We start from the raw sequence: 9,537 nt of genomic DNA on the forward strand, positions 1-9,537 counted from the left end.
CTTATATGAAGTACCTAAAGTAGTCAAATTCCTAGAGACAGAAAGTAGAATGGTGGTTGCCAGGGACTAGAGGGAGTAGGGAATGGGGAGTTATTTTTTAATAAGCACAGAGTTTCAGTTAGGGCAGATGAAAAAGTTCTGGAGACGGATGGTGGTGATGATTTCACAACAATGTGAATGTACTTAATACCACAGGACTGTGTGCTTAAAAATGGTTAAAATGGTAAATTTTATACTATGTATATTTAGCCACAATTTTAAAAATGAGAAAAGAAAACATGTTTTCCAATTTAATAGGCTGACTCTTTCTGAACCTTTTACCTTATTTTATTTATTACAGATTTAATAATATGTAATTGACTTTTATTTTAGTATAGTCAATTTCAAAGATCTCTGAAACTAAATCAGTAGTTTAATTCATGATAAAATTAAATGTATGGTCCAAACTTGAGATACTTCCTGAAAAGAGGCTAAAATGGTGATTGCCACTTGATTGGAAACTCTATCAAGGTCATATACATGCTGGAATATAAAATTCCTTAGTGTTTCCTTATATGTGAATAGTGTTTCACAGTTTACAAATGCTTTTAGACATAAATTAATTTTTAAAATTCTCACAATAAACTTATGAAAATTATCCACATTTTACAGATTAGAAAATTGAGGCTGAGAGATAAAATATCCTGTAGAGACGAGTCTCTGACTCCACAACTAGTAGTTCCCATTGGACTGAAGGGAGAGAGAAAATGGACCAACAAGTAGGGAAGCTTTATCAATAGAAACACCAAACTCAGACTATTGCCTCTCTTTAGGGACTGTGACTCCTTCCATTAAGGCATATTAAAGATATTTGTGGAACAAGAGGCCAGGGTACAGGAGGACAGAAAATACACAGAGATGGGGAATGTGAGGAGATGCACATGGGGTCAGTCCATATTAGTTTTGATATTTGATCATTCTGCTTTGTAAAACCTCCATATTTGTTGTGTTAGGCATAGCAGCACCTGGGGGAGAGTTCAGTAAACTTGATATCGGAACCTTAAATTAATAACCAGCACCTACTTTCTTCCCCTAGTTCCTTCAGCTTTTAGTGCTTGTAATTTTTCCTCTCATTCTTTTTTCTCACACACACACACACACACACACACACACACACACACACACACACAGACACATCGCTAAAGTAGACAACAAAAGCCGAGAACCCCCAAACACAGACAACATAAAACAAACCCTCCCTTTCACATCTGGATGGACTGTCTCCCATTATGCGCCAGTCTGTTGTCTTTGTATTAGATTGTAAGTGCCCGGTGGGTGGAGAGCCTGTCATTCTGGATTAACTCTCCCACAGGCTTAGTGAATCACCACAAGCAGGGGACTACTTATTAGACGTTACTTGAGTGACTGATAAGACAAGTAATTGTGCCAGAAGAAATGCTAATTTTTAAGTCTGTAAATTCCTGAACTTCGCACATGGGAAGTCCAATGACCTGGGGTACCTCTTGGGAATTAGTAACCCGATACAGAATCTTTCCCCTTTGTGTCACCTGTTACAATTTGGCCTCCCTTTGCTGTGACTGAAAATCATTACCAGCTGACAGCTCTCCCAAGCCTGGTGTCTGCAAGCAAAGCGAAGTGTAGAATGCTGCTGACACGGGGCAGGGCACCACCTCCACCCGCACGTTTGCCTGGATTGCTTAGATAATCCAGATTGCTCTACGAGACCTACAAGTCCATTGCGATGGATATTCGTTTCAGTAGATTACAACTGAGTTTGAGGCCAACAAGTCTTTCCCTTATCTGAGGCAAGATCTAAAATTGTTAGTTCTGCCTTTTATAGTGTGATAAAAAGATGAAGTCTCTATTTTGATTGGATAGTCTTATAGGAGAAAAAGATCTTTTTGAGCAGACAGGAGGCTAACCAGTGCCTAGAATGAGAATACAGTGGATCTTGAGTAAACCAGAGTCTCTCATATGATTCACCTTAAAGTAGATTATGGAAACCACATTGACTCTTTTGGCTATTTTCAAATGACATCAGCTAAAAGGTATTTTAGTTGCCAAACAAAAGCAAGTCAAAAATTGAAGTGCGTATCGCTGTACTCTCACTAAAACACGGGAAAAACAATTTTACCTAACTAGGGATGCTATGGTGTTCATGGAAAAATGAATGGATTTGGAATTAGAAGACCTGGTTTTGCAAGCTAGCTCTACTATGTCCTGGCTGGGTGATTTGGTCAGTCTGAGCCCAGTCTTTGTCTATACAAATGGAAACAGTAACATGTGCTTTAAAAGGTGGTTGTCTACAGAAGAATTCCAAATGCTGTGTGTAGACACACTTTCCTCCAGGAGTTAGAGCTTAATTCTTCTCCCTTTGAACATGGACTGTACTTAATGACTTGCTTCCAATGAGTAGAGTAAGGCAAGGGAAAAATTGTAGCTGTATAGTGAGGAAAACTGGCAAATACAACCGTAACCAAGCGATCAAGGTCAACATCACCAGTGATAAGTAATGCAGATATTATATACCCCCCAAGATTACGTAATGAATGGTGCACTTCACCTCTGTGGTATTCTTTCCCCCAAAAAACATAACCATGGTCTAATCATGAATAAACATAAAATGCAATTGAGGGCCACTCTATAAAGCGCCTGATCCATACTCTTCAAAAGTGCCAAGTCATAAAAAATAAGCAAAGACTGAAAAACTGTCAGACCAGAGGAGACTAAGGAGGCATGATGAATAAATGCAATGTGGTGTCCTGAATTGGATCCTAGAAGAAGAGAAGGGCATTACCAGGACAGCTGTTGAAATCTGAGTAAAGTGTCTAGTTTAGTTAAATAGTATTATACCAATGCTTATTTCTTAGTTTTGACAAATGTACCATAGTTATGTAAGATGTTAACATTAAGGGGAGCTGGGGGAAGAGTCAATAGGGACTCTCTGTGCTTAGTGACATTTCTGTAAATCTAAATTTATTCCAAAATAAAAGAAAAAATAAAAAGACAGTTGTGATAATTGAGATGATGTACAGGGCAGGAATTTGCAGATACACAGGATTATAAAAATGTGGATAGTGTTATTATCAGAATACCTACACTTAAAGCTTAGTGATCCACAAGGGGCCTCTGTGATGTATTAATTAATAGTGAAGTCCTGGGATGATAGGTAGTGTGTAGTTCTCTTTTTTTCTCCCCCATTTAGTCTACCAAATAAATTAGTTTGGGGTTAAAGATGGCCAGCACTCCCAAAGTCATGAGAATTTTGAGAAAGAATTCAATTACTATCCAGGTACTCTCTTTGTAGTCAGCTCAGATCATGATGTGTGCACTAATAATCAAATAATTGATAGAGTACATAAATATGTAAATTTCATTTGTATAAACTTGGATGAAATTGGGCAGTAAATTAGAAATTCAAAATCTAGAAGAAGCCTATAAAGATTAAGGTAATTTTCCATTTTCTTCAGAATTGGCAGCACTAGCTAAAGCAAGATCAATATTAATTAAGAAACCTGGAGAGAAGAATAATAAATTACTGAAATTGGTTGGTTAATAGAATTTGTTATGTAATTCAGAAGTTAGAATTAAAGAATTAGAGTTGAAAGGAATATTAGAGATCATCTGCTCCAATCCTTTTATTTTAAGGTGAGAGCAAGAATATTTAATTTGGAGATGTTGAAAAACTTTTTCAAGATCCTCCCACTGGTTAGCAAGGACACAATTAGAACATGGATTTCAGTCATAGCCTTCTGAGGCAGGAATTCTTTATGGGGGTCCATGAGCTTCAGGGATCTTTGAGCCCCTGAAATTACATGCAAAAGCTCACCTGCGTGTGCATATTCAAATTTTTCTGAAGAAGGCTCGTAACAGCTTTCTTCAGATCCTTAAATGAGCCCTAACCCCAAAAAAGACAAGAACCACTGCTTTAGAATTCAAAAAATTACTCATTACAACAGTTCTTAGGACATTGCCAGAATAATTTTGATGCTTCTACAACTTGCATCAGATTTTAAATAGAAAAACGGTAGCTGGGGCCTAATTAGTTCCCAGAAGTTACCCCATTCTTTGGGAAAATCAGATGATATGATTATATCTGGACATGTAATCCTTTCCTCTGCAAACAAAGTAGGTTTCCATCTACCAAGTGAAAGGTAAATGATGTATTGAGTACTTACTGTGTGCTGATCCTGAGCTAATTTAATCTAATGTTAATACTGATATCTCATTTTACAAATGAAGAAGCTAAGGCACAGAGACATTCGGTAACTTGTCTGAACGTCACAAAGCTGGTAAGTAAAGCCATGTTTTTGAAGTCAAACTTTAGGGCCTGTACTTATATAACAGCACACTGTGCTTCTTTTTCTCTGATGGAGTGTTTATTTGTGATGTATGGTGCATTGGATAAGTCAGCTTAGCACTGACCTTTGCGGAGTTTGTTAATTTGTAACAGAGGCAACAGAATGCAGGACAAGTATGGGCTTGGTAGGTAGGACTGTATAAATGGGGGTAGTTCTGTTTCCACCTCCTCTAGCTCACTTTGGACAAGCAACTTAACCACTCTAGGTTTTGGTTCTCTTATCTATCAAATGGGGCTAATAATAGTATTTACTGCATAGAGCTGTTCTGATGGTGAAACGAGACAATGGATGTACACTTCACATTGTACACACCAAATAGTCTATTCTCCATAAATGTTAGCAATTATTAGTATAACTGGATATGCTAAATCTCATTCACTTCATAGTATATTTTTCATCAAAAAGGTAAAAGAGGAGCAAAAACGTTGGCATGTATAATTAAACCTTAACATAGGTTAAATGAATTCACTAAGATTTCAATGTACATTGATATCAACTTCAGAAATTTCTATAGTAGCCAAATAAAAAGTTACCACGGCTGTGCACAACATTGTGCATATTCTAAAAGTCACTGAATAGTATGATTTAAGTGGGTGATTCGTATGGTATGTGAATTATGTCTCAAACAAGCTGTTATGTTAAAAGAAAGTTACCATGACTGGTACAAAACAAACAGAAAATAGACTAAATCCAACCGTCCATTTAATGAAGGATAGATATTTTATATTTAGAATGAAATGATGTCAAATGCTAGCAACTGCTCCTTGTTTGACCCTTAGGTTCTTTTAGAAGTTGTAGAACTTGTTTTTGGTGTACTAATGTACTTCATTGCACTCATCCAACGGCCTGAAATACAACTGCAAAAATGGCATGTAGCACATGATTAAGGAGTAGCTTAAGTGAAGGGAGTATCTGTCTCAATATGTCCAAATGGGTAGGAGAGATCAATATACTACATTTACATAAATGATTTGTGTAGCACATTTTAGATACAAAAATTACAAGTTGTGGTACTTCTGTTGCTATGCATTCATATTCTAACATGCCACCCGGTGAACTCATCTATAAATTACATGGAAATTCTGATTTATAAAACACTGCTCCTCAGGGCTTCCCTCCATTCACTTTTCCTTTTGCTTTCTGGTTACTATCACACTTTGCAAAGGATCAAAGAAGCATTCATACAGCATATCAATGCGTGTCCATGGTTTGCATTTGTAGATGTAGGGAATAATGACATCTTCTTAAAAAAAAAAAAAAGGTGTGTCCTCGGGAAAAGTGTTGAAAAGACATTGAAATCAACTATGTCAGTCTTTTTATGGATCCAGTTGTATTTTGAACAGACAAAATGCCCCACAACTTTAGAGTCCTGAGAGCTGTATTGATGCAGGGTGATTCCAACTTCAGAAATCAAAGAATAAAAAGGAGCCATTATATGACCCATACAAATTCTTCCTCATGCATTTTACCCTAATCTACCTCTTTGAGGTGAGATGATGTGTCCAAGTTGAAAGGAGGAAAGCCGGAGGGGTATGGGCTTTTGGTCTGTGATCTGCCATTTGATCAAATGCAAAATTTTTGATCTGGATGAGCTGTCATAATGTGCTCACTTGTAAAATATGAGTAAGAAGTGCATATTCTGGGAGAAAATGAAACTTTATAGTTTAACATAAGACTAACTTCTATTGTCTTAGACCTTCCCATTTTTACAATTAATGGCACTAGACAATGCTACTAAGAAGAGTATCAACTATCAATTCTGCCTTCTCAACAATAGTATCAGATGAGAACATCAAAAGTGTTTCATCTTTGAAACTATCTGTTACTGCATTATTGACTCTAGGTGAACTTGAACCAAAGAAGAAATTTGCAATCTGAAAATTTCTTGCATCTCCTTTTCATTTAAAGCATTTATTAAGACGCTATTTGTCCAGGGAAAAATTCAAGGTACTGTTCAAAGTTTTCTATCTTCTCTGAACTTACCTTTTCAGACCAAAGGCTTCATATAAAGCAAAAGCCTTCAGAGCGATGAGTCAGTGCCCGGAGGAATCAGGGCCCTTGGCACCGAGTCATGTGGAGAGAGAGTGATGGAAACCACCTTGGAGGGGAAATTGCTACCTCTTTTCCAATTAGTCGGAAGCTTAATGGAGGAAATAGGATTTCAAAAGTTGTTTGAATGATGGAAACAAGAGAACTTGGCTAAATGGGGCCTGCGGAACATACCAGGTGTGACATGAGACTTGGGAGAAGACTTGAGAGGAGTGGGGATGTGATAAAAAATTTAAATGTAATAAAGAAACACAACGAATGCACAAAAAGATTGTGAGAGTATCATGTAAGTGAAACAGCATGGTGTGTGTTCTTTTTCACCCACATGAGACTCCTCTTCACCCAAAATACAATTTTAGTGTAAAGTACCCCTTTCAGGCACATGTACGTAGCAGATTCTCCCTGTTCCTAACTTTCTCTAACTCTATTACTCTCAAAGCTATTCCACAGTAATTTTTCAGGATGTTTGAGAACTAGTAATATATTGAGGTTCTCTACGAGAAGGGGTGGCAGATTTTCTTTCTTTCATTCAATCATTCAGCAACTTAATGAAAACCTAACACACATTACTTGAGAAGCAGCTACTGTGCTGGAGATCTGAGAACAAATAAAACAAGGCCTTGTCCTGTCCCTTCAACTCTGTGGGATGAACTGATGACAAAGCCGGCAATGGGCTCCATCTGCACGGAGGTGCCCTCGCTCCGGAGAGTAAGCAGACCCAGAGAAGAGACACCCAGAGAAGGAGGGAGACCGTTTTTCGGCAGATGCTTGAAGGATGGATGCCAATTAGCTATCAAGTAAAGAAACTATCAAGAAGAGATGAATATAGAAGGGCTGAGAATTACAAAAAAAAAAAAAAACAGAGGGGAAGGGGGGAGGGAGGAGGGTGAAAGGGATAATTCGGTACATGTGTGTGGTGATGGGTTGTAATTAGTATTTTGGTGGTGAACATGATGTAGTCCATGCAGAAATAGAAGTACAATGATGTACACCTGAAATTTTTACAATGTTATAAACCAATGTTACTGCAATAAACAAAAAATTAAAAAAATAAATAAATAAATAAATAAAACAGGATATGACACACACATGGCTGTCAAAGTAAGAGACAGCAGCGAGTCCAAAAGCATTGTGGTTTTATGGCTGGAAAGATGGAACTCTGGTGACGTTATATATAAGTTTGGGGAAGCTGAGAAGAGTGGTGGGATACGGAATGAAGATGAAAAGCATTGTCTTGGATGTTGCAATCTTTGATTACTAGTAAGCGAGAGGGCTAATTTCTATGTCTCAGATATTGTTCAAGTAACAGTTAATGATTATTATTGTCTTACAACATTTGAATCTAGCTTAAAAGAGACTCGTGCTTGGTGCTAAATATGAAAGCTCATCACAACCACAGGCAATGAAAACAGAAATTTCTATGACTATTGATAGCGGCGGATGACAGAGATGATATTTATTACCATTGACAGCTAAATTTCTATGTATATCAGAGCAAAAAAAAATGGACACGTTTGATAAGCAAATGTACTGACAGGAAATGCCTAAGTAAGAAAACAGGAGACGCGACTTTCATTTTTCACTCTGGAGATTAAACACAAGCAGCCTCCTTTGGGCCAGGGTTGAGAGTGCCCCTCTCCATTTCTAATCTCCACTGTTGTGTCATTCTTAATAAGAGTCTATCTATACTTCTCAAGGGTACAGTTCATGACTTTGGGAGCATTACTTATGGGTATTTCCCATAATCAGACATCTCAGTAGCTCTTTTAAAATTCTTTTACTTTTCCTTAAATGTGGAAACTAGTTTAGAAATATCAGGCAATGATATTCAGAAAACTTTAAAGTGAAACAAATGCCCAGTTGGAAAGAAATGAATTAGCCTCAACTGAGTTTTATGATAATACAAAACGTTAACACTGGGTATTCAATATTGGGTGGCAGAAAAAAATTAGAACTTGCTATGTCGACTCTACTCTGATCCATCCATTCAGTTCTGCACAGCAGAACTTCTGGAAACATCTGGAACCTGACTACAGCTAACCCTGGGGTCATGTTCCTGACTGTTTTTCTAATCCCCCCGATACTCCCTGATAAACGACATCTTCAGCACTCTTGAAGAAAATATTTGTTGGGAAATCCATGAAGAGTCTATGATATCAGAAAGTGTTAATAATTGGAGGATAACTGTCGAGGGGGGCCACACGAGAGTAGAAGAATTTATTTGTTTCTATTGGTAAGAGGTACACGTATATGCGATGACACACTCAAGCAAATAGCACAGCACTTTTGGAGACTTCTGGCTGTCTAAAATTTCTCACATTTTTTTTTTAAAACAAGACTACTACCCTTCAAGTCCCAGGGATATCTTACAAATTTCTCTTTTATTATTTGATCAAAAATGTTATCAATTAAATATCTTTGATTTCAACTAGATGTTGACCTGTCAGATTAAATAATTCATACTAACCTGTGAATGATTAATAGGAAATATCTGCCAATGGATATTTGCTCTTTAAAAGGTGAATTTGTTAACCAGAGCACATCTCTAATTGGTAGAATGTGTTTGGTATTTTTTTTCATTGTTAGGGAGGTTGCTTAAGTGCTTCCCATGCTACTTGTTCTCTTAAGTTGTTATCTCTAAAGCAATTTATTTCCCCTCCTTAATTAGTCTATAAAGAAATAAAATTCAAACAGTAAATATTATTTAACAACAATAATTGCATATATACTTTTGCTTCCCTTTTGTTAATAATATAATAATATCAAAGATTTTTTTTGAAAAAGAGAAAAATATTATTGTCTCACTATTTAACCTTGACTATTTTTAGTTATGTGACTTTTCCTCCACTCTTTTTCACAGCCATAGACACATTTTGATGTAGTTGCAACTATTATATAGTTTGAGTTATGCTTGAGAATTCAGTGAGGTAATGCTTGCAAAATGCACCGACAGTGTTAATAGACATAATGGCTGGCGTGTGTTGAATGACAGGGTCTGGCTAAGTACTTTATCTGCATTTTTTTATTCAGTCCTCACAAAGGCACAGGGAGGCAGAGAGAATCCTTGTCCTTATTTTCTGTTGAGGAAACTGAGGTGCTGGGAGGTTAAGTAACCTGCCCAAGTTTA

Source organism: Diceros bicornis, chromosome 14 (genome assembly GCF_020826845.1).
Source record: "Diceros bicornis minor isolate mBicDic1 chromosome 14, mDicBic1.mat.cur, whole genome shotgun sequence".
Lineage (NCBI taxonomy): Eukaryota > Metazoa > Chordata > Mammalia > Perissodactyla > Rhinocerotidae > Diceros > Diceros bicornis.